At 34.6% G+C, this 26,807-nt stretch overlaps 1 protein-coding gene across 2 annotated transcripts in view; it reads right to left on the bottom strand.

Moving 5' to 3' along the window:
• The window catches only part of LOC143238829 (homeobox protein abdominal-B-like), a 62,424-nt gene extending 36,582 nt beyond the window's left edge, over window positions 1-25,842 (bottom strand). Inside the window, exons 1-2 of one of the 2 annotated variants that reach the window (XM_076479406.1) lie at window positions 25,634-25,842; window positions 23,142-23,460 (exon numbers count right to left, since the gene is read on the bottom strand). The gene's annotated coding sequence lies outside the window, so the exon portion shown is untranslated. Of the gene's footprint in view, window positions 1-744; window positions 829-23,141; window positions 23,461-25,633 lie in introns of those variants that run through there. The other variant, XM_076479414.1, reaches the window with a different exon arrangement.
• Between the last annotated feature and the right edge of the window lie 965 nt (window positions 25,843-26,807).

Raw genomic sequence — 26,807 nt, 5'->3', positions numbered from 1 at the left:
TGTTTATAAGCTGTACAAACAACAATAGCAAAGTTATCCTAAAGCTTGAAATTTCGTCAAAAAAGTGCTATTGGAAAAAGAAGTCTTAATAAAAAAAATCTAACTCTTAAAATGTCAAACTGTTCTAAGTGAAACAGTTGTAACTATTAAAATGCTAAGCTATTCTAGATGAAAAAACTTGTAAGTGTTAAAATGTTAAACTGTTTAAAATAAAACAGCTGCAACTGTTAAAATGCCAAACTATTCTAAATGAAACAGTGGTAACTGTTAAAATGCCCAGCTTTTTAGATGAAAAACTTGTAGGTGTTAAAATGCCTAGCTATTTTACATGAAAAACTTGTAGGTGTTAAAATGCCTAGCTATTTTACATGAAAAGCTTGTAGGTGTTAAAATGCTAAGATCTTTGTTTATCTTTGTATCAAATCTAATCTTCCTGAGTTATTGAACTGAATTACTGTATTACCGAGTTCTTACAGAAACTTACCCACAAATATGTGATCGTCAGTTAAGATAATAAAACTCCTCCATATGTTAAATATCTGTTTTCTTGCGACCCATAAAAGAGTTATATTTTCAATTATTCGACGAAACAATAGAGATACGTAAATTATAATAGATCACTATACTGCATACATACATACATATGTATATATTACTTATAATGTGGTTAGAAATAAAAATTGGTGAAATAGAAGGAGAAAAGGGGGTCATATCGAGTTAATAGTTAATATAGCATAAACTCACCCCACGCAAGATAAATTGTTCGTTCACTTCAGTCCGTCAGTTTTCTCAGTTTGAGGATAGCATCCGTTTCCAACAGAATTTTAAGGTACGAATTTCAGGGATAGTGAGTCCCGTATTGTTAGCTAGGAGAGAATAAATCAACGTTGCTAAGCCCCGACCTCTTGCTAGCCTATTGGCCGCTACAAAACTGTCTGCCACCAGCTAGACAAAGAAAAACAGAGCTATGTCGTTCTTGTATGACATTCTGAACACTGATTTATTACATATGCATTCTTTCCCTTGACGATCGGGAACTGTGTTTGTTCACTTAAGTTTTTGCAAACTCTGTTTTCTTCTTGTTTAAGGGTTTAAAACACTGAGATTATCACGTGTAAAGGAAGGTTTAAGACATATTATCATGCCTCAGATTAGTGAATTTCACGACTAACTAAGGACGGTCAATTGTTGTTCAACCAATCGCACGAGTCGGTACAAACTTAGCATGGCGTTAAAGTGTGCCTTTAAGAATGCAATAGAATCGTATTAAATTTTACACTGACTAAGATAAAAGTAAAACGGTAAAAAAGTACGATTCAGAGAGAGAAAAAAATGTGCCTTATCTGATTATAGGCTGATAGCACGTAATGATATAAACATGATAGAAATTATTTAATTTACGTTGTTAAAGATGGTTACACCATAGTAACAAAATATTGTATAATGCTGTTTTTATCTCAAGTAAAACACTTTACTTATAAATGGTAATAATTACTTAAAACGGTGCTAGTTGTTCATTAGTGTCATATCTTTGTTTGTCCTTTAAACTTTTATTATGAGAAGGTGTATTACCTGATCAAAAACAATTTATTTTCTTTCGTGCAGCCACGTGTCGGGAAATAGACACAAGGTGTTTAACTCTTCTAGTTATGCCCTCCCACCGATAGCATCAGAGGCAAGTTTGGGGTCTTGTAAACTAAAATTCGAGTTTCGATTCCAGTAATGGAGACGGGTTTACGCTTAAAATAACCAAGGATCTTGTAGTTTGTGTAAGATATAGCTAAATAAATTCGTTTATCCTAACTTTATCATGTCCAAAAAAGTACTTCAAATACTGTTTCGGAAATAAATATACCGTTAAAATGACTCATGATCCATAAAGCTGTATTTCAGTTAATTAAGTATATATTTATTTCAAGAAAATAAATCTATTCAAAGGAATTTCTAATGACTCAAATCAAGTTTCATACAATTAGCTACGAAGTGGCTTGATTGTTGCTTTTGAATATTCGTGTATTCCGTTAAATGCAAACTTTACAACAATGGCCTTTTTTATTAAATTAATTATAATTTTCAGTTTTAAAAGTTAACGTCGTAGATAATACGTCTTTGTTGTTCTTGTATTTTTTCTCTTCTTTTTAAAAATACTTCGAATTCTTCATTGACCAACGTATTGACTTGGATTCAATGTTTTATTTGGTTTTTATAACTTGCGTACAATTTTTCACTCTTAATGAGTCTTTAGCTGAATGACCTTTTCTAATAAAGATTTGAACATTTTACTCTAATATAATACTGTCATGTCTTACACATTCATAGCGCAATAAAGACATCAAATATTTCTGGAATTACGGCCGAAAATGTCGTTAACAACAAAAGTATGACTAATGATTCGATGATATAAACTTTTTTATACCTTGAAATTTAAGAATTTGAATTCCTGTTGTTCTTATATACGTTTTCTTTCTCCATTCTTTTAGTATCTAAGCAACTCCCTCTATTTATTTTTTCAACCTGTATGACAAAAAAGAGGCGTTGGAATACAAACCAGTCAAGGAAACAATTGGTCAGAATATTAACAACAGCCATTACAGTACAGAAAACGGATACCTTATTGGCCAAAGGAAATTGATAGACGTCTCTGGTACGTAAAATCTGACACGCCTCCCGCGTGGTAATATACGCATTAATAATGATAGCCTAGTTTGAATTCCATGGGTTTGCTACTGTAACGTATTTCAAAAGTTCGAAGAATCGATATGATGTACTTAGCAGCCGTTGGTTTGAAAGTTAATTGGTAGCCTTTGAAATCTATAAGTACGGATATACTCTTGATTAAAGTTTTTAATAGATTTCCATGAAGACAGATCAAAAGAAAAAATACAGACTGGATATGTTAATAATAACAGTATTACAGTGTAATACAATTTTACCTTCAGCATTGGATGGAAGTCATGCCTTTGAAGGCTTAATTGTTATTACGTCGCACGGTAAACCGAAATCGGATTAGTTTTGTTTTTGGTTTTTTGTTTGTTTGTTTGTTTTGAATTTCACGCAAAGCTACTCGAGGGCTATCTGCGCTAGCCGTCCCTAATTTAGCAGTGTAAGACTAGAGGGAAGGCAGCTAGTCATCACCACCCACCGCCAACTTTTGGGCTACTCTTTTACCAACGAATACTAGGATTGACAATCACATTATAACACCCCCACGGCTGAAATGGCGGGCATGTTTGGTGCGACCGGGATTCGAACCCGCAACCCTCGGATTACGAGTCGAACGCCTTAACACGCTTGGCCATGCCGGGCTTAAAATCGGATTAAAGATAGACTTAGGAAATTCGGTAAGTCGCTTCTTCGTGTGAAAATTAAAGGTTTCTTTGTTTGTAAATTACACCAAATTTACAGACATAATATTAATCGCGTTTACAATTGAAACATATCACTTATTCTAATCGCATACCAATTTTACAGATAAAAATGTTTGTTTTTTCGAAAAATAATAGTTACAATATTGTAGATAAATACATAATTATTACAAGCATTTTTTTAATGTTTTTAACTGGGTTATTTTCAGTCAAGAGAAAATGGTAGAAGCAACTTGAAGAGAACATAACTAAGGAAATACGCAACATGTTCGTTGGAAAGGTCAGTCTATATATACTTAGTGCATAATATAATACAGTTAGTTTTGTTTTAATCTAATTTTGTTTTCCGTTTGACTCTGTTCGTTCATTCTTTTACAGAAACTTTGTGCAAGAATTTTACACTTTTAAAATTCATCCCTCGATTTACCCTAATTTAAACGTTACCTGTAGGTATTTCAAAACATACAAATTAAAATACACAAACAAACACGCGAGACCAGTTTGAGGCTCATGTCGTTTTATTTTGTTTTGGTTGTTGCAAGACTTTTATTGTTTAAGTATATTATTTCCTGTTCTCTTGCACATTGATGAACTTATAAGATGCGTTATGCTCTTTATATTATCTGTATATAATATTATAACAAGACATTATAACTTAACATTATTAAGTTCGCTATTTATTATCTTGAATTATTGAAGCACGAAGTATGCGATCAGAAACAAACTACTGACGAAAGTCTGACGAAAGTGAAGGGACGACATAAACCAATAAAAAACAACGTCCAGCAAATTACAGTACCACAAAGCAGGTTAACCCTTTATTGTACATCAAACAGACAGTCTGGCGGGAAGCAACACGTAACGATTTACGTATCTGCACGCGTATAATTTTTCCATATCCGCCGTATAATACATCGATCATGTAAACCGTTCACAACCTAAAGACGGTGTCTGTATTAACTAGGATACATTTTATGCGCTATCGGTGAGATACGGATAGAACCCAATCAGATTTGAAAGGTTTCAAAAGTGAAACGTAATTCTCTATGAAAATATATTAAAATAAATTATAATCAAATGTAATGTAAAAAAAGAGAGATTATATATAATATTGTTTTACCTGGATTAGTGAACAAAAGAGAGATTATATATAATATTGTTTTACCTGGATTAGTGAACAAAAGAGAGAGATTATATATAACGTTGTTTTACCTGGATTAGAGAACAAAAGAGAGAGATCATATATAACGTTGTTTTACCTGGATTAGTGAACAAAAGAGAGATATTCTATATAACATTGTTTTACCTGGATTAGAGAACAAAAGAGAGATATTCTATATAACATTGTTTTACCTGGATTAGAGAACAAAAGAGAGAGATTATATATAACATTGTTTTACCTGTGAACAAAAGAGAGAGATTATATATAACGTTGTTTTTACCTGTATTAGTGAACAAAAGAGAGAGATTATATATAACATTGTTTTACCTGTGAACAAAAGAGAGAGATTATATATAACGTTGTTTTACCTGGATTAGAGAACAAAAGAGAGAGATTATATATAACATTGTTTCACCTGGATTAGTGAACAAAAGAGAGATATTCTATATAACATTGTTTTACCTGTGAACAAAAGAGAGAGATTATATATAATATTGTTTTACCTGTGAACAAAAGAGAGAGATTATATATAACGTTGTTTTACCTGTATCAGTGAACAAAAGAGAGAGATTATATATCACATTGTTTTACCTGTGAACAAAAGAGAGAGATTATATATAACGTTGTTTTACCTGTATTAGTGAGCAAAAGAGAGAGATTATATATAACATTGTTTTACCTGGATTAGAGAACAAAAGAGAGAGATTATATATAACATTGTTTTACCTGGATTAGAGAACAAAAGAGGGATTAGAGAACAAAAGAGAGAGATTATACACAACATTGTTTTACCTGGATTAGTGAACAAAAGAGAGAGATTATATATAACGTTGTTTTACCTGTATTAGTGAGCAAAAGAGAGAGATTATATATAACATTGTTTTACCTGTATTAGTGAGCAAAAGAGAGAGATTATATATAACATTGTTTTACCTGGATTAGAGAACAAAAGAGAGAGATTATACACAACATTGTTTTACCTGGATTAGTGAACAAAAGAGAGAGATTATATATAACGTTGTTTTACCTGTATTAGTGAGCAAAAGAGAGAGATTATATATAACATTGTTTTACCTGGATTAGAGAACAAAAGAGAGAGATTATACACAACATTGTTTTACCTGGATTAGTGAACAAAAGAGAGAGATTATATATAACGTTGTTTTACCTGTATTAGTGAGCAAAAGAGAGAGATTATATATAACGTTGTTTTACCTGTATTAGTGAGCAAAAGAGAGAGATTATATATAACATTGTTTTACCTGGATTAGAGAACAAAAGAGAGAGATTATATATAACATTGTTTTACCTGGATTAGTGAACAAAAGAGAGAGATTATATATAACGTTGTTTTACCTGTATTAGTGAGCAAAAGAGAGAGATTATATATATAACATTGTTTTAACTGGCTTATTGAACAAAAGAGAGAGATTATACACAACATTGTTTTACCTGGATTAGTGAACTTGTAGGATATCGATAGCTCCTGACAAAGCTTTAATAGTGAAATATTGAGCTAATAAGGTCAAAGTCTGGAGATAGAGGTCGTGGTTTTATTTACTTTTATATAAATGTTTCAATATAAACTCCAGTTTGTGTTAAACAAACATAAGAGTTATAATTATTACATTTGAAGACTTATAAAGTTTTTAGCCCATATAATAACAATAGAAAGTGGTTATCGTCCTCTCCTTTGTGGCACAGTAATATGTCTGCCGACTCACAGCACCCGCAATCATGGTTCAATACTCCTACTGGGAAGAGCATAGATAGCACATTGTGTAGCGTTGTGCTTAATTAAAAAAAACACACACACAAAACCTCTCGCGGAAAATTGTTTAGTTATTTAGATTATGTCATATAATGATTGATATTTTAGTCATTACTTGATGTTCAACCTAAAAGACACCTTACACGAGTTTCGGTAGGTGTGATGGACAAAGCACAGATAGCCCAATGCGTATTTTTGTGCGTAATTCGAAACGAAGGAAACAACAAAAAATAAAGCGATTATATTTTTAAACAAACGCATATATATCTATTATATCTTCAAAAGCATATTTGTTGTTGGGGAACTAGATATCACCAACAACATAGTAAAGAATCATATGTTTTATTTATGAAAGTCTGAATATAAGAAGCGTATTATTGAACGAAACAACTGCAAACTAATCTCTTCTGGATGTAGTTCACTGCTGTTCGTAATATATTAACTACGTAAGAATACGTAAACACAAATGTAATACATTTAGCGTGTTTCTGATAAAGTAGTGTCACCCAGGAGAGAATTTGTGTTTAGATATTATCTTACTAAATATTATTCTTTTTTTATGATTATCCGGTACATGTGTCTTTTATTAATGTATGTACGCAACATATGATGAATAATGTTTTGTTTATTAAATCAATGTCTTTATATTTTGGAAATTAAAATTTCATTCATAAAATTTTAACAGCCTTAATTTGCTTTGTGGTATATCTAGTTAAACTAGGAGTGAAATTACGTTTTGCTTTGTGGTATATCTAGTTAAACTAGGAGTGAAATTACGTTTTGCTTTGTGGTATATCTAGTTAAACTAGGAGTGAAATTACGGTTTGCTTTGTTGTATCTCTAGTTAAACTAAGAGTAAAAATATATCTTGTTTTGTAGTAATACCAGTTAAACTAGAAGTAAAAGCACAAATCTTTAAGTTTAAATACTGTAAACAACTCTTTATTTGTGGGTTATTTACACTTATGCTTAAGTCACAAGGCAGGATAGCGCAAATATAAACCCCAAATAAATTCATGTTTTATAGTGGGTTTTTCTAAACACGACCTCTGCTGTTCTGCATGTGAACTATTGTACTCACAACTGGGAACCAAAATTATCGCTATCTCACCATATAGCGATAAGTCTGCGGACTTAAGCACTATAATCAGGGCTTCGATTCCACATTGTGGACACAGTAGATAACCAACTGTGGCTTCGCTCTGCAAAACAAACAAATCAACCAGAACGTCTCTCCGTGACTTCAGTTTAATGTGAGATTCGACATAAACTACAGGACTTTGCAACAAGAGAAATGTCTTTAAACAACATGTCTTCCTTCCATGATATTCAACACGTTTTCATGGTTTCGTTACGAAATACTCTCGTTATATCAAAGATATAAGTAAAATGAAACAATGTGAGAAGAAAACTAAAGAAATACGACAATGTCATGGTAGTAATACATTTGTTCCACACATGAGTTTCTCCGATATGGTCGTTTCACCCATGTTTCATGGCTGAGTTTTACCAACACAACCGTATCTTGGATATTTCCTGGTGGAGTTTCACCAGTGGGATCGTTCCTTTTGTATTTCGTGTCTGAGTTACAGGTTTAAATTTTGAAAAGAAATAGAAAAAATTCAACAACATCTGTTTATTCTCACATTGTCCCATTCTGGTTCGATTCCCCTCGGTGGGCCCAGCAGATAGCCCGTTGTGGCTTTGCTAAAAGAAAAACACACACGCTCATTCTGGTTACGTGGAGTAGAAAGAATCGTATGCGATTACCACCTGTTTTTCAGATGACATCTCTAGCTAATACAGTTATCCACACTATCAGGATATAGTAACACTGCGATGAAGAATTACCTAAGCCTTTTCATTGTTTTAGTGCTGGTTAGTCCCATACGACGACCAAGCGCGAACTTAAGAAATACACACAATGGCGTATTTGACAATATCTTATAGTATGATAAACTTCTTTACTCATTACAAAACAACAACAAAAAACAGACTAATTATACTGTTAAAATATGCTGTAAAATTCACATTAAAATTCTGGTAGGATCTGGAACTCAAGACATGTTTGGCGCGTAATCAGTATTAAAGAGAAGTGTAACATTGCCGGATTGTTAAAACCAGAAAATCTTGACACTTGGTGTGACAGGTACCTTGGAGTTGAGCTTTGTCTATTCTCATCAAGTCTGGGTCTAAAAAAAAAATATTTAGCCTGAAGAAAAAGTAGAATAAAACGTTATTGTTTTTTAATTTAAGAAAGGTGTTATTGTTTTTAATTTAAGAAAGGTGTTATTGTTTTTAATTTAAGAAAAGTGTTATTGTTTTTAATTTAATAAAGGTGTTATTGTTTTTAATTTAAGAAAGGTGTTATTGTTTTTAATTTAAGAAAAGTGTTATTGTTTTTAATTTAAGAAAAGTGTTATTGTTTTTAATTTAAGAAAAGTGTTATTGTTTTTAATTTAAGAAAGGTGTTATTGTTTTTAATTTAAGAAAAGTGTTATTGTTTTTAATTTAAGAAAGGTGTTATTATTTTTAATTTCGCGCAAAGCTACACGAGGGCTAATTGAGCTGCTTAGAAAGATGTTCAAGAAAAGTACATTCCAAAAAGAAAACGTTCCGTAGAAAACAAAAGCCTTAACGAAAAAAGAACACCAAGGACTGAATGGGGTTAATAAGTAGAAAAGTAAATACAAAACAAAAGCCATTGCAATGTAACACCAATCAGTTCCTGCGTCCGCCCAACGTTTTTACATAGCAACAGAACTGAGCTTAAGGAAAGGCAACAAGTAAAGACAGCTAGTTTAGGAAATTACAGTGGACCGAAACAAGTAAAAACAGGCGGTAAATAAAATAATAATAAACTGACCGGATTTGTTATCGTACCTAAAGTTCGTGGTGTAATAACAAACCTAAACAGATACATGTAAAAATAGTCGGCAAAGAAAATGACATTAAACTAACCGGATTTGTTATCATACCTAAAGTTCGTGGTGTAATAATAAAAATACTTCTAGTAAAGAAAATTACGTCACGCCGGATATAGCAAGTACTCGCTGTTAGAACACGAAACATAAACACAAACAAATTGTTTGTCTATTTGTTTAAGTTCGCTTCTTTAACTAAAAACTGGAAGATGTTTATCCGAACTAACCAGAAACCTTTATAATGATTTTAACCATTTAATTTATTTCACATTTATAAGTAGAACAAACAACAATGGGCCCGGCATGGCTAAGCGCGTAAGGCGTGCGACTCGTAATCCGAGGGTCGCGGGTTCGCGCCCACGTCGCGTTAAACATGCTCGCCCTCTCAACCGTGGGGGCGTATAATGTGACGGTCAATCCCACTATTCGTTGGTAAAAGAGTAGCCCAAGAGTTGGCGGTGGGTGGTGATGACTAGCTGCCTTCCCTCTAGTCTTACACTGCTAAATTAGGGACGGCTAGCACAGATAGCCCTCGAGTAGCTTTGTGTGAAATTTCAAAACAAACAAACAAACAACAAATTGGAAATAAAAAAGCGTTAACAAAGATAAGAAAGTAAAACTTGCAGAAAATAAGCACAAAATAATATATATTTAGGTTGTATTTACTGACAGCGATTACAATGAGAACAGTCATGTTCAGGTGGTTAAGACCCTCTCCTTGAGGCAGTCATGGTCAGGTGGTTAAGACCCTCTCCTTGAGGCAGTCATGGTGAGGTGGTTAAGACCCTCTCCTTCAGGCAGTCATGGTGAGGTGGTTAAGACCCTCTTCTTGAGGCAGGCATGGCCAGGTGGTTAAGACGCTCTCCTTGAGGCAGACATGGCCAGGTGGTTAAGACGCTCTCCTTGAGGCAAGCATGGCCAGGTGTTTAAAACGCTCATTCTTAATTTGAGGTTCGCAAGATCAAATCCCCGTCACTCCAAATTTGATCGCTCTTTCAGTCGTGGCGGTATTTCAATGTGTCGGTCAGTGTTACTATTTGTTGGTAAAAAATTAGTTCAAGAGTTTGAGGTTGGTGATAATGACTAGCTGCCTTCCTTCTAGCATTACACTGCTAAATTAGGGACGACTAGCGTGGATTTCAAAAAACACACCAAATGTATTCCCTCCCTTTATAAAATTATTGTTTTTCGACAATAAGCAAATAGATATGTTCCAATGCTTAATTAACGTAGCCACGAAAACTATGATTTCTGTTAAAATTCAAAATGCTAAAGACAGATTTCATCAGTAAATCTATATTTTATACTCTCCCACACACATTTATATACATATTAAGTGTAATTTGTCAAGATGAAATAAACAGCAGTAGTGAGTAATGTAAGGCGAGTACGAATAACTTTATTTGGTGTATTTAGGGTTATCGCAATTAAAAAATACACGTTATTAAATACACAACTTCACGTAAACATTAACTGCCTAACATGCATGACTTCAAATGAAGAGATAATAATAACAATAAATAGAATAAAATAGACGCAAAAGAGTGTTCTGAAAATTGTAGATGCCTAAAGTGTGTGATTATGGTTATTATTATTATTATGGTTATTATCATTATTATTATGGTTATTATTATTATTATGATTATTATCATTATTATTATGGTTATTATTATTATTATGGTTATTATCATTATTATTATGGTTATTATCATTATTATTATGGTTATTATTATTATTATGGTTATTATCATTATTATTATGGTTATTATTATTATTATTATGGTTATTATCATTATTATTATGGTTATTATTATTATTATTATGGTTATTATCATTATTATTATATTATTATCCATTTTCGTTTTCCTTTAAATCATTTCGTGTTATGCACACTAACAGTATAGTCAGTAAAAAATGCACATTATCAATAGAGATAGTACAAAATGCACACTAACAATATAGACAGTACAAATGCACATTAATAATATAGACAGTAAAATATGCACACTAACAATATAGATAGTACAAAAAGGAACACTAACAATATAAACAGTACAAAATACACATTAACAAAATAGATTATAAAATGCACACTAACAATACAGACTGTAAAAAACGGACCCTAACAATACAGACAGTACAAAATGCACACTAACAATATAGACAGTACAGAATGCACATTAACAATATAGACAGTACAAAATGCACATTAATAATATAGACAGTACAAAATGCACATTAATAATATAGACAGTAAAATATGCACACTAATAATATAGACTGTAAAAAATGCACACCAACAATACAGATAGAGAAAATGCACACTAACAATATAAACAGTACAAAATATACATTAACAAAATATATTGTAAAAATGCACACTAACAATATAGCCAGTATAAAATGAACACTATCAATACAGACTGTAAAAAACGCACCCTAACAATACAGACAGTAAAAAATGCACACTAATAATATAGACTGTAAAAATGCACACTAACAATACAGACTGTAAAAAACGCACCCTAACAATACAGAGAGTACTATATGCACACTAACAATACAGACAGTACAATATGTACACTAACAATATACACAGTACAAAATGCACACTAACATTATAGACTGTAAAAAATGCACACTATCAATACAGACTGTAAAAAACGCACCCTAACAATACAGACAGTACAAAATGCACACTAACAACATAAACAGTACAAAATGCACACTAACAATATAGACTCTAAAAAATGCGGACTAACAATACAGACTCTAAAAAACGCACCCTAACAATACAGACAGTACAAAATGCACACTAACAATATAGACAGTACAGAATGCACACTAACAATATAGACAGTACAAAATGCACATTAATAATATAGACAGTAAAATATACACACTAATAATATAGACTGTAAAAAATGCACACTAACAATATAGACAGTACAGAATGCACACTATCAATATAGACAGTACAAAACGCACATTAATAATATAGACAGTAAAATATGCACACTAACAATACAGACCGTAAAAAAATGCACACTAACTATATAGACTGTGAACAACGCACCCTAACAATATAGAAGTACAAAATGCACACTAACAATATAGACAGTACAGAATGCACACTAATAATATAGACAGTACAACACGCTCATTAATAATATAGACAGCAAAATATGCACACTAATAATATAGACAGTACAAAATGCACACTAATAATATAGACAGTAAGAAAGCACCCTAACAATATAAACAGTAGAAAATGCACACTAACAATATAGACAGTACAACACGCTCATTAATAATATAGACAGCAAAATATGCACACTAATAATATAGACAGTACAAAATGCACACTAATAATATAGACAGTAAGAAAGCACCCTAACAATATAAACAGTAGAAAATGCACACTAACAATATAGACAGTAGAAAATGCACACAAACAATATAGAAGTAAAAAATGCATACTAACAATATAAACAGTAAAAATGCACACTGACAATATACAGTAAAAATACACACTAACAATATAGATAGTAGAAAATGCATATTTTTCTCTACATCTTCTGTGTCTAGAAACAAAACTGACGTTTCATGATTTTTTTATGGCAAAGCTTTTTGTTGTTTTTTTCTCTTTCAATTAGTTCTAGAGTTAGGTAGGGTTCAACAGGAATGTACCCTCTAGGAACCACATGCCAGTAGTCGGAATGCAAACCGGTCCGAAGTGAATGACAAATCCGGTTAGGTTAACATGTCCTCTGAACAAACTGGAAAACACGGAGATGTAAAATACAACGTGATATTCTATTGAAACGTAGAAACCAGGAGGAAAAGGTTTGAACATTCGAATTCCTGGTGAATGATGTTACTTTTTTAAATTTTGGTACGCTAAATTAATTAAACCAAGTGTTGAAAATTCAAAACAAAAAGTACTGTATATTTATCATTATACAAGGAAATATGCTATAGTCCAGCAAACGCGAAATGGACTTGACGTCTTTGTAAATAATGAGATAATTGTATTTCGCCTCGTCAAACAAACGTTAACAAGAGTCTGATGGTAAGATATTTCACGAATTTACCAACATATACCCTGCGTTCTGTTGACAGGTAAAAAATAATTGAAATTAAACACGGATATCCACCTTTTCACATCGAATCAGTTTTTAAGAATTATGACGAAACATCTTATTGCAACACTTTCAACACGAAAAATAAAAATCACCAAGAAACTAATAAGAAAGAAGACAGTTTCCCAAAATCATCACTTAAAAATTACTCTACAAAGATCTGGTTTGTTTTGAATTTCGCGCAAAGCTCCTCGAGCGCGTATTGCGTTTGCTGCCCATAATTTAGCAGTGATAGACTAGAGAAAAGGAAATTGGTCAACACCACCCAACGCCAATTCTTGGGTCACTCTTTATCTTCTGAAATGGCGAGTGTGCTGGGTGACGAAAATTGGAAACTGCGCCCCTCATATTGCGAGTGTGGAGCCTCTTTAATAACCAGATCATGTCAGACTGTCTTATAAGGAACGGAACTAGCTCTCAGAAGTGAATGTTCCAAATTTCAAAGACAGTTGTCTCGCAAAAATTTGTTCACATTCGGAAGATAGGAAATTTACCTCCAGTGTTGTTTATCAACTAACATCTAACATTGATATCTACATATCTACATTTGTGAAGCTGGAAACATTCCACATACAAGGATAGAACAACATCTCGCCTGTCTTTATAAACTACAACATGAGAGAAAGGCTGTTGCAGATTGGTTTATGACTAAGCGAAGTAGTCATTAATCTTTCAATCTATGTACAATTCTTTACCAAAACCACCAAGGACAATGACAGAATATATACTGAAATTCCTCCCATTCTACCAATATCAAAAGCACACTATACAATCGATTATAATGTATTATATCAATTTATTGAAGCGTTTAATACTGTGATTTTTAAGCAACTAAAACTATGATGTTTTGTAGATTGCCTCAAGGTGACACGCTTCTATGAGCTGAAACATCTCAGTGTAGATTGCCTCAAGGTGACACGCTTCTATGAGCTGAAACGTCTCAGTGTAGATTGCCTCAAGGTGACACGCTTCTATGAGCTGAAACGTCTCAGTGTAGATTGTTTCAATGTGACACGCTTCTATGAGCTGAAACGTCTCAGTGTAGATTGCCTCAAGGTGACACGCTTCTATGAGCTGAAACGTCTCAGTGTAGATTGCCTCAAGGTGACACGCTTCTATGAGCTGAAACGTCTCAGTGTAGATTGTTTCAAGGTGACACGCTTCTATGAGCTGAAACGTCTCAGTGTAGATTGTTTCAAGGTGACACGCTTCTATGAGCTGAAACGTCTCAGTGTAGATTGTTTCAATGTGACACGCTTCTATGAGCTGAAACGTCTCAGTGTAGATTGCCTCAAGGTGACACGCTTCTATGAGCTGAAACGTCTCAGTGTAGATTGCCTCAAGGTGACACGCTTCTATGAGCTGAAACGTCTCAGTGCAGATTGCCTCAAGGTGACACGCTTCTATGAGCTGAAACGTCTCAGTGTAGATTGTTTCAAGGTGACACGCTTCTATGAGCTGAAACGTCTCAGTGTAGATTGTTTCAAGGTGACACGCTTCTATGAGCTGAAACGTCTCAGTGTAGATTGTTTCAATGTGACACGCTTCTATGAGCTGAAACGTCTCAGTGTAGATTGCCTCAAGGTGACACGCTTCTATGAGCTGAAACGTCTCAGTGTAGATTGCCTCAAGGTGACACGCTTCTATGAGCTGAAACGTCTCAGTGTAGATTGTTTCAAGGTGACACGCTTCTATGAGCTGAAACGTCTCAGTGTAGATTGCCTCAAGGTGACACGCTTCTATGAGCTGAAACGTCTCAGTGTAGATTGTTTCAAGGTGACACGCTTCTATGAGCTGAAACGTCTCAGTGTAGATTGCCTCAAGGTGACACGCTTCTATGAGCTGAAACGTCTCAGTGTAGATTGCCTCAAGGTGACACGCTTCTATGAGCTGAAACGTCTCAGTGTAGATTGCCTCAAGGTGACACGCTTCTATGAGCTGAAACGTCTCAGTGTAGATTGCCTCAAGGTGACACGCTTCTATGAGCTGAAACGTCTCAGTGTAGATTGCTGAAAGATGCACATTTCTAGCTAATAACGACATCAACTTTAACCATGCACAGAGACACCCATCTTCAAATTTATCAATTCACTGGGATCCTCATGTCTTAATAACCGTAATTTTGTACTGTCATTCACGGTGTTTGTTTTAGCAGAACGCCCCAGAAGAAGCGGTAAAGCGATAGTTTGAGTGTCCAGTTAAATAATAAAGAACAAATAAATCAAGAATTACATCATGCGTGGTATTACATCACAGTAAGATTACAAACAAGCGAATGGTAGTCAAACTTTACTGGGGCCTAGCATGGCCGAGTTTTTAAGAACTTGCAACTCGAGGGTTTCAAATTCGAATCCTGTCTACAAACATTCTTGCCCTTTCAGCTGTGGGCGCGTTATAAAGTTACGTTCAATCCCAATCAAGATTAACTCAAGAGTAGCTAATGAGAGGTAATGACTGGCTGCCTTACCTCTACTCTATTGCTTAAGTAATGGAGACGGCTGAAGCAGAGTCAGCAAGTAGTTTTACACGAAATTAAAACTAACAACAAACATTCTTTATTAACTAATTACAAGAATCTACTAAAGACATTGTGTCATAGCATGCCGACTACATCTGATTTGTTGTAGGTGGGTGCTGCTGGTTACATTTGTCGGGCCCGGCATGTCCAGGTGGGTTAAGGCGTTCGACTCGTAATCCGAGGGTCGCGGGTTCGAATCCCGGTCGCACCAAATATGCTCTCCCTTTCAGCTGTGACGGCGTTATAATGTGACGGTCAATCCCACTATTCCTTGGTAAAAGAGTAACCCAAGAGTTGGCGGTGGGTGGTGATGACTAGCTGCCTTTCCTCTAGTCTTACACTACTAAATTAGGGACGGCTAGCGCAGATAACTCTCGCGTAGCTTTACGCGAAAATTCAAAATAACAAATAACAAATACATTTGTTGATCCCGTAATTGCTAACATGGGATCGATTTTTAAAAATGCATTTCTTGTTATTATAAACAAAAAACCAAGTCAGACCTTTAAAATACATTTTGTAATTAATCTAACTTTTGTGCTGTTAGTGTCTAGAAACTAAATACAAATTTATAAAGAAAAACGAGACAAATTAACACAGTGAAATAAAATAGACAAAATATTTCATGAAAAGTAGTTGGTAAGTCCCAGGTAAGTAGAGAACAAAAACACATTTACGAAAATTTTGATGTTCAAGGTAAAGGAGCAGTTTGCTTTTTAATTTTTCCCCAAAGCTACACGAGGGCTATCTGCGCTAGCCCGTCCCTAATTTAGCAGTGTGAGACTAGAGGAAAGGCAGCTAATCGTCACCACACACCAACAACTCTTGGGCTAACAATTTATCAATGAATAGTGTGATTAACCATACCATTATAATACCTCTATGGCTGAGCATGTTTGGTGTGACGGGGATTCGAACCCGCCACCCTCAGATGAGCGCTTCCTAACCTCTTAGCTATGCCAGACAGTTAGTGGAACTGATAGAATACAGTTTTAAACAACGTACGAATCTTAAAAGAAATACAATGGGAAGAATTCTATACCGTATGTGTGGGTAAAATATAAAATACATTACATCAGACGTGTCGCTATTAAGTATCATGTTTCGCCATTTAAGGCATTATACACCATTAAACGTATCCTTTACGCCGTTAATACAAATTGTGTTTTAACAAAATTCGTGTAGAAATGTTAAACCTTGGGCGAGAGGAGTGAGATTAGTTTAAGCAATGACATTATTAAGAAATTACTTAGTTTTCAACCGTTTCGTTGTGTATTAAATGCCACATAAAAGCTACATTTATGATCTTAATTCGTTACAATAGTTATAGAATATTTAATTAATTAAAGAAAACCAAATCGTTCTGGAATGTTTCGAGGAAAGTGTATATCAAAAAGTAACATTATTTTCATGTTTGGATTCATAATTTTTTCCCCACGTTATAGTTTGTTTTGAATTTTACGCAAAACTACACGAGGACTATCTGCTCTAGTCGCCTCTAATTTAGCGGTGTAAGACTAGAGAGAAGGCAGCTAGTCGTTATTACCCACCGCCAACTTTTGGGCTACTCTTTTGCCAACGAATAGGAAGATTGATCCCACATTATAACGCCCCCACGGCTGAAAAGGCGAGCATGTTTGGTGTGACGAGGATTCGAACTCACGACACTAAATAGCGAATCAAGCACCTTCCTCATTATAGAGTGTATAACTTCACTTTATAGAAACTAATAATTTATGATTTGTAGTAAAAGGTAAATATGTTTGTAAAGATACAAAAATTTCAAGCAATGAACCATGTTTTGTATTCATAAAGCTGCTGTTAATATATGTTGTCCTTGTAAGCAAAGAGAGATTAACAACAGCTAGAACAACCAAACACCGTGACATCAACATCTGTCTACCATCCCAACATCTGTCTACTATCCCTATATGTATACATACATATATACTACTATTTTGTACACGACTATTCAATCAAAGCACGTAGAACAGTAACCTCAGATTTCACTACGTAACAAATTTTTTTACTTTTTCTTGTTCCTGGACAGAAAGTGTTATTTCCCAATTGTTTATGCCTAAAGTAAATGAAAAAAAGACCTATTTTTCTTTTCAAACTTTGCTTTTGTGACCTGGGAGCATATAACGAAAACATGAAAGGAGACTATATTTGGGGGCTGATACGTGAAAGTGATTTACATTACAGTCGCTAATCTCGAAAAACTACTCACTTCTAAACATTTGTGTATAACTTTAGTATAAATACATGTACATCATGATTTATATGTTGTTTTATTCAGACCATATGCAAATGAAAATGAGCAAATTTGCCCGTTTTTACATATAAAATAGGATAATTTCTAAATTTCTTTATCCAGGTTACAAAAGCAAAGTTTGAAGAGAATAATGGTCATTTTCTGTACTTTACAACATAAGCAATTAAGAAATAGCACATACTATCCAGGAACAAAATGTGTTACATAGTGTAATTTCTTAGTCTTGTAGAACATGGAACCTATAGGTACATCTGTATTCTCAAGACAGCTGGTATGGGTATTAAAACTTTTATTAAAATACAGAACAACGTTTCGATCTGTAAAGATAAGTAAACGTAGCGTGACTGAAACTTACAACGGAAACTATAAAAAATTATAAATATCCAGAGAAATGTTTTCGATGATAAAAATAATACATTTTTATCAGAGAAAATTTTAGATATTGTCGAACTACGATATTTAAATAATACATAGCATCAAAAAAAATCTGGATATTGTTAAACTATACTATTTAGATGATATTGTGTTGTATTATAGAAAGTCTAGATATTGTTGAACAACAATAGATAAATAATACATTGTATCAGGGAAAGTTTTTAAATATTACACAACTACACGATTATAAAATTTGTAGCCAAGTTGAACTCTGAATAATATAAGACCTTGAAAGTATACGTTACCATAAGTAGAAAATATTAATTGGCATGTGTAATAAGTAATCATAACGTTCCAGGTGAACACTATATGAATACATACACACGAAGGCGTGTTTTACCCAGATTCACCCCCGTATTGTTTGGAAAGATATCCGAGATCAAACACTTGAATTGTGCTGTACTCATAACATTACGTGAATCTAACATTTAGATGAATAGCTTACGTATTCTAATGTTATATATAAAGTATCTTCCCTTCGGGTGTGCTTGGTCACGTCGTCAGACGTGCTTGACTCGCAATAGGCGAGTCGCAGGCTCGAATCTCCGTCCTATCAAACATGCTCGCCTTCAAACAGTACACGACTGACAGAACATCTGACGTTGTGGGCATCGTCTAGCACTCGCCACTTGTTTGTTGCCCGATTATATTTTCGTGTCAGCTCGACATGTCCAGGTGGTTATGACACTCCACTTGTAATCTGAGTGTAGCGGGTTCGAATCCCCGTCATACCAAAGATGCTCGCCCTTTCAGCCGTGAGGGTTTTATAATATGATGGTCAATTCCAATATTCGTTGGTAAAAGAGTAGCCCAAGAGTTGGCGGTGGGCGGTGATGACCAGCTACCTTCACTCTATTCTTACACTGTTGAATAAGAGACGGGTAGCGCAGATACCCTTGGTGTAGCTTTGCGTGAAATTCAACAAACAAGCAAACATATTCCTTCTGTTGTAAATTATTAACCATGGTTATTTATGTCCATTCTTTACGTCGTCTTAACTAAAACCGTTAACGTGTTAAGTTAAACTCTTTCTTCTTACGTTCCCCGCTGGTACAGAGATAAGTCTATGGATTCACAACGCTAAAATCCGGGATTCAATTCCCCTCGGTAGATTCAGCAGATAGCCCAATGTGGCTTTGCTATACCAAAATACACACATTCTTCGTGGTTTGGTTGGTTAAGGCACTCGACTCGCAGCCTACGGGTCGTACGTTCGAATCTCCATCACCGAAAATATTCATCCTTTCGGCAGTGGTGGCATTTTAAGTGACAGTTAATCCTACTGTTCGTTAGCCAAAGAGTTGATTGGCCAGCTCGAGTTTGTTTTATTGTTATAAGTACTACGAATATCACCAGTAAAGAATTGTAACGAACATAACTGTTTTCTTTCGCCCTGCTGCTTACATAAGGCTTGTATTGCTCGCACGCGGTCACTTAACAGCTCCACGAGGAAAAAAAAACACTTTAAAAATACACAAATACAAGTTTCTTCTATACACTTAAATTAACACTAGAGTTCTTCAATGACCTTTAGGTCGAAACTTATGGTAACATATATAAATTAAGCTGAATGTAGTTTGAATGTGGTTGTCACGGTTTCTTCTGACCTTTATTGCAGAAACGAACTAAACATTATGAGAGAGAGATTTCACATACATAGTAAGTTGTGAAGATTGTTTTAAGCTACATATATATTTTAAATAATATTCACAAACATTCTGATAAATTCTTCCGTTTGTTAATTCATTAGGGTTTCATCCTGTATTTAAATATCACGCTACTCTAACCGTCTCATTCTTCCATGGATTCATTCTATTCGTTCAGTACTTATATATATATGTGTGTGTGTGTGTGTATCCGTTGAAACTCTAAAGGTGTTTATATGTATGTTGTTAACAGTGATGGTTACATTAATGTGAATGTTGTTAAGAGTGGTGGTTACACTAGTGTGAATGTTGCTAAGAGTGGTGGTTACATCGCTGTGAATGTTGTTAAGAGTGGTGGTGACACTAGTGTGAATGTTGCTAAGAATGGTGGTTACACTAGTGTGAATGTTGCTAAGAGTGGTGGTTACATTGCTGTGAATGTTGTTAAGAGTTGTGGTGACACTAGTGTGAATGTTGTTAAGAGTGGTGGCTACACTAGTGTGAATGTTGCTAAGAGTGGTGGTTACATCGCTGTGAATGTTGTTAAGAGTAGTGGTTACACTAGTGTAAATATTCTTAAGAGTGGTGGTTACATCGCTGTGAATGTTGTTAAGAGTAGTGGTTACACTAGTGTAAATGTTGTTAAGAGTGGTGACTACACTAATGTGAATGTTGCTAAGAGTGGTGGTTACATCGCTGTGAATGTTGTTAAGAGTAGTGGTTACACTAGTGTAAATATTCTTAAGAGTGGTGACACTAGTGTGAATGTTGTTAATAGTGGTGGTTACATCGCTGTGAATGTTGTTAAGAGTTGTGGTTACACTAGTGTGAATGTTGCTAAGAGTAGTGGTGACACTAGTGTGAATGTTGTTAAGAGTTGTGGTTACACTAGTGTGAATGTTGCTAAGAGTAGTGGTGACACTAGTGTAAATATTCTTAAGAGTGGTGGTTACATTACTGTGAATGTTGTTAAGAGTGGTGGTTATACTAGTTGAATGTTGTTAAGAGTGGTGGTTACACTAGTGTGAATGTTGCTAAGAGTGGTGGTTACATCGCTGTGAATGTTGTTAAGAGTGGTGGTTACATCGCTGTGAATGTTGTTAAGAGTTGTGGTTACACTAGTGTGAATGTTGCTAAGAGTAGTGGTGACACTAGTGTGAATGTTGTTAAGAGTAGTGGTTACACTAGTGTGAATGTTGCTAAGAGTAGTGGTGACACTAGTGTAAATATTCTTAAGAGTGGTGGTTACATTACTGTGAATGTTGTTAAGAGTGGTGGTTATACTAGTTGAATGTTGTTAAGAGTGGTGGTTACACTAGTGTGAATGTTGCTAAGAGTGGTGGTTACATCGCTGTGAATGTTGTTAAGAGTGGTGGTGACACTAGTGTGAATGTTGCTAAGAATGGTGGTTACATCGCTGTGAATGTTGTTAAGAGTTGTGGTGACACTAGTGTGAATGTTGTTAAGAGTTGTGGCTACACTAGTGTGAATGTTGCTAAGAGTGGTGGTTACATCGCTGTGAATGTTGTTAAGAGTAGTGGTTACACTAGTGTAAATATTCTTAAGAGTGGTGGTTACATTGCTGTGAATGTTGTTAAGAGTGGTGGTTACACTAGTGTGAATGTTGCTAAGAGTAGTGGTGACACTAGTGTGAATGTTGTTAAGAGTGGTGGTTACACTAGTGTGAATGTTGCTAAGAGTAGTGGTGACACTAGTGTAAATATTCTTAAGAGTGGTGGTTACATTGCTGTGAATGTTGTTAAGAGTGGTGGTTACACTAGTGTGAATGTTGCTAAGAGTAGTGGTGACACTAGTGTGAATGTTGTTAAGAGTGGTGGTTACACTAGTGTGAATGTTGCTAAGAGTAGTGGTGACACTAGTGTAAATATTCTTAAGAGTGGTGGTTACATTGCTGTGAATGTTGTTAAGAGTGGTGGTGACACTAGTGTGAATGTTGTTAAGAGTGGTGGTTACACTAGTGTGAATGTTGCTAAGAGTGGTGGTTACATCGCTGTGAATGTTGTTAAGAGTGGTGGTGACACTAGTGTGAATGTTGTTAAGAGTGGTGGTGACACTAGTGTGAATGTTGTTAAGAGTGGTGGTGACACAAGTGTAAATATTCTTAAGAGTGGTGGTTACATTGCTGTGAATGTTGTTAAGAGTGGTGGTGACACTAGTGTGAATGTTGTTAAGAGTCGTGGTTACACCAGTGTAAATATTCTTAAGAGTGGTGGTTACATTGCTGTGAATGTTGTTAAGAGTGGTGGTTACACTAGTGTGAATGTTGCTAAGAGTAGTGGTGACACTAGTGTGAATGTTGTTAAGAGTCGTGGTGACACTAGTGTAAATGTTGTTAAGAGTCGTGGTGACACTAGTGTAAATATTGTTAAGAGTCGTGGTGACACTAGTGTAAATATTCTTAAGAGTGGTGGTTACATTGCTGTGAATGTTGTTAAGAGTGGTGGTGACACTAGTGTGAATGTTGTTAAGAGTCGTGGTTACACCAGTGTAAATAATCTTAAGAGTGGTGGTTACATTGCTGTGAATGTTGTTAAGAGTGGTGGTTACACTGGTGTAAATGTTTTTAAGAGAAGTGGTTACACTCGTGCGAATGCTGTTAAAAGTGGTGGTTATATTTCTGTGAACGTTAAGAGTGATAGTTATATTAGTATGAATAGATCAAGAATAACATTATTAGATGTAAGGCTGTTTATGACTTTAAGTACATTGTATATAAAGCGAGTATTGACGAAAATCATGTCAACTAATTATTACACAAAGTGTGTTACACGTTTATATCACAACGTGAGAACATTCATTCACTGCCTGCTATTCTAAGTTATGTATACCTTTATTCAAAGCTTACAAGCAAGTAACACTATAAAATATGAAACGATACGAACCTTCTGTGAGTTTGTGGCTTTAACAACGATGCACATGTTGCACACTTATAGTTTTCTACCTCACACAAAATTCCACACATAAAAAGACATAATACGGATGAGTAACTCCATTTGTAGTGCAGTTCATGATATAAAGAACGAATATATTGCTTATCTGCAGCTAATTTTGTAGCTGTGACACTGCTCGGTTCGTGCTCTTCACTTTATCTTACACACTGCTCGGTTCGTGCTCTTCACTTTATCTTACACACTGCTCGGTTCGTGCTCTTCACTTTATCTTACACACTGCTCGGTTCGTGCTCTTCACTTTATCTTGCAGCTGTTCAGGAAACAAAATCCTCGTGTTTAGACCCATTTTATCATTGCTATAAGACATTTCTGTGAATGAAGTGATAGGTATATCACTTTAGTTTTTAGTTGTATTGTTTGAAACTAACACGACGAGATTCTTACGTAGCATATTAAGTATTGGGGTATAATATAGTGCAAGCTATAGAACGGTCCAGCTCTCGTATACTAATGCACTGCTCAGTTTCAGCAAGAAACTGATGCATTTGCAGACTGTTCTATCTATAAGTGTTGAACCTTTCTGGAAAAAAACAAAACAAACTAAATCATTTCAAATGTTAAGCAATGTATAAACGCTTTAAATAAAACAAGACAACTTTCAGGTATAACTGAACGATACACGTCTAATTTTATGAAACAGCTCAAGATATAAAATAATAAATATTTTTTATTATTGTTACTTTAATATAATAGCTACAAATAATCAGTACTAATACAGAATGGCTCTAAATTAAATTAGTGCTTGCATTAGAGATTCTTGCTGTAACTGTAGTGTACCTAAAACAGAACTATGGATACTAAACAATACATATTATGTAGCACATTCTTTAAGATTGTTGATTAACTAAAGCAGAACTATGGATACTGAACAATACATATTATGTAGTACATTCTTTAAGATTGTTGATTAACTAAAGCAGAACTATGGATACTGAACAATACATATTGTGTAGCACATTCTTTAAGATTGTTGATTAACTAAAGCAGAACTATGGATACTAAACAATACATATTATGTAACACATGCTTCAAGATTGTTGATTAACTAAAGCAGAACTATGGATACTAAACAATACATATTATGTACCACATTCTTTAAGATTGTTGATTAACTATAGCAGAACTATGGATACTAAACAATACATATTATGTAGCACATTCTTTAAGATTGTTGATTAACTAAAGCAGAACTGGGGATATTAAGCTACGTATATCTTCTACTGAACTCCCAATGTAACTGTAGTGTCTTACATGTACTTCTATTAACGTTCTTTCTGTAATTATAACAGACCTTTTACCTGCGCACGAGTAAGCAGAGAACACATCCATACATTTACGCATAAAATATTAGGTTCGTTCAGAACACAGTTGACATCATAACACAGAACAATACTTGAAAAGACTATAAATTCTAACATATCACCTGATTTACCAATTATCGCTGAGTTACAACAGTTTCAGTAATTCTACTGGCTATTTACAATACTGGACAAGGACGGAATGAATACCAAACTTATGGTGATGAACTGTATATTATATGCATTATGTTTGAATTAATCACAGTTCCGGAAAGCGAAACATTTGAAGTATTTCCAAATAAAAGTAACATGAACTCCGTGTAATTAAACTTCTTTAAGCAACAGTTGTGCACGGTTCCATCTGATCTAAGTAAACGAGTTTTGGTTTTGATTAAGATCTTTAGTCTCCGAATTTATTTTAATGTAACTTTTTAAAATGGGCGATTATCCATCTGCCGTCGTATGGCTTTGTCACTGGCGTACAGAAACTATATTTAGGATTTGAATACTGTTTATTTTTCTCGATTATTCATGAAGCGTGGTTTATCATTCGATTAACCACTTTTTACTAAGTTATCTCAGTTTAAAATAACCCCACGTCTTCTGAATATTCTCCAAATCTTACACAAATATAGGTTTAGTTTGTTTTGTTTTGAATTAAGCACAAACCTACAAAAGGGGCTATCTGTGCTGTGTTACCCTGGTATCGAAACCCGGATTTTAGCGCGTGCAACTGGGCGGCATAGGTTTAGCGTGTTGAGAAAAAATACAAGTAAAAGCACCACAATACTTATTGCAAAACTATTTTCACTATTTAAAGTACGTTTCATTAGATATTTGCATACAAACGAACGGTAATATATATATAAGTTATGTTAAAATATATATTGTAGGCTTAACACAAAGTAGGCTTAACACAAACTAAAGCTTCAGTGACAATCTGACGTCAAAACTTGTTACATTAAAAGTATAACCTTCAACCAGATATTTTATACCTTCATCACGTAAAATAAAATAGGCTGGTGGGTACTTTAGCCTCCCACTACCAACACTACGATGACACTTAGGCATTTACACATTCCTTTCTTGGAATAATTATGTAAAGAATGGAAAACACGCACTTACACAGTTGCATATCTCCACCAGTGAATTATTTTGCAAAGAGTGTTAAAACGTCCTCATTATTACTTCTGAGCACATCTGACTTACACATTTGCATCCAATGGATTTTCTAGAAGAGAAATATTCGTTCTTTTCTTGCTTTCCATAACACTACCGTCGACTCGTAACGTGTTTTGTAATACAAAACGTAACAGTAATTGTAACGTTACAGGTATCTTCCTTAGGTATATCTGCACATTTATGGACCAAGGAAAACTACACGGTCATAACATTACTTTTTGTCTTTTATGATAAATTTATTTTGTCTACGCTTCATTTTCTAGCTTTCTGGCCAATCATAAGGTAGATGTAATTTTTGTACAGACGGATGAAAAGAGGTCGTAAAGTGTCTTTGTTCTAGGAAAATGTCTCTCATCTCATACGCGATGATGACTTATCGTTCAACTATAAACCTCCATAAACTTTAATAATGGGCTAAGAAAGCATTTATGCACTTATAGCATGTAGAACTTATGTTGTGAAGTACTGGGGCACCAGCAATGCTGGAGACATTATACACCTCTTTCCGTTTAGTCGACAAATAGATAAAACTAACAAACCTACGAAATAAACCACAACGACCTACGAAAAAAAAAAGAAAAACCCTGCAAAGATAGTTTATCGCATCTTAAAAAGAAAACAGAGAGAGGTAATTATATTTATTTTATGACTTTTAGTATTTGTATTACATCACAAACGCGTTCTGCGAAGTTGGTCACAGTAATCAAAACATTTTACACATATTGCCAATAGGTGGAGTTTAGGTTAAGGGAACATTACGAAAAGCAAAATGTATGTTGTGTTACCCGTATAAGCTCTTCATTAACTTGTTCGGATGTACTAAGGAAAGCATATATACAGAGAATTATTTGTGCCGTTTTCTGTTTGTTTAGTGTGCTGTCCAAGACCAGGTAGACCTCGTGGCATGGTTAGGGCTCTCGTCTCGAATCCCAGTTTTCAGCCGTGGGGGCGTTATAATGTATCGCTTTACAAAAGAGTAGCCCAAGAGCTGATGGTGAATGATGTTGACTAGCTGTCATCTGTCTAGTCTTACATGCTCAATTAGAAGCAGTTCTAAACTTCTAGCATAAGATATATCCGCTCTTTTTAAAGTAAGATAGTAACAATAGTCTCAGAT

This window comes from Tachypleus tridentatus, chromosome 2 (assembly GCF_004210375.1).
Source record: "Tachypleus tridentatus isolate NWPU-2018 chromosome 2, ASM421037v1, whole genome shotgun sequence".
In the NCBI taxonomy this organism is placed as follows: domain Eukaryota; kingdom Metazoa; phylum Arthropoda; class Merostomata; order Xiphosura; family Limulidae; genus Tachypleus; species Tachypleus tridentatus.
The sequence above is the reverse complement of the archived record's forward strand: the minus strand, read 5'-3'. Positions and strand labels throughout refer to the sequence as shown.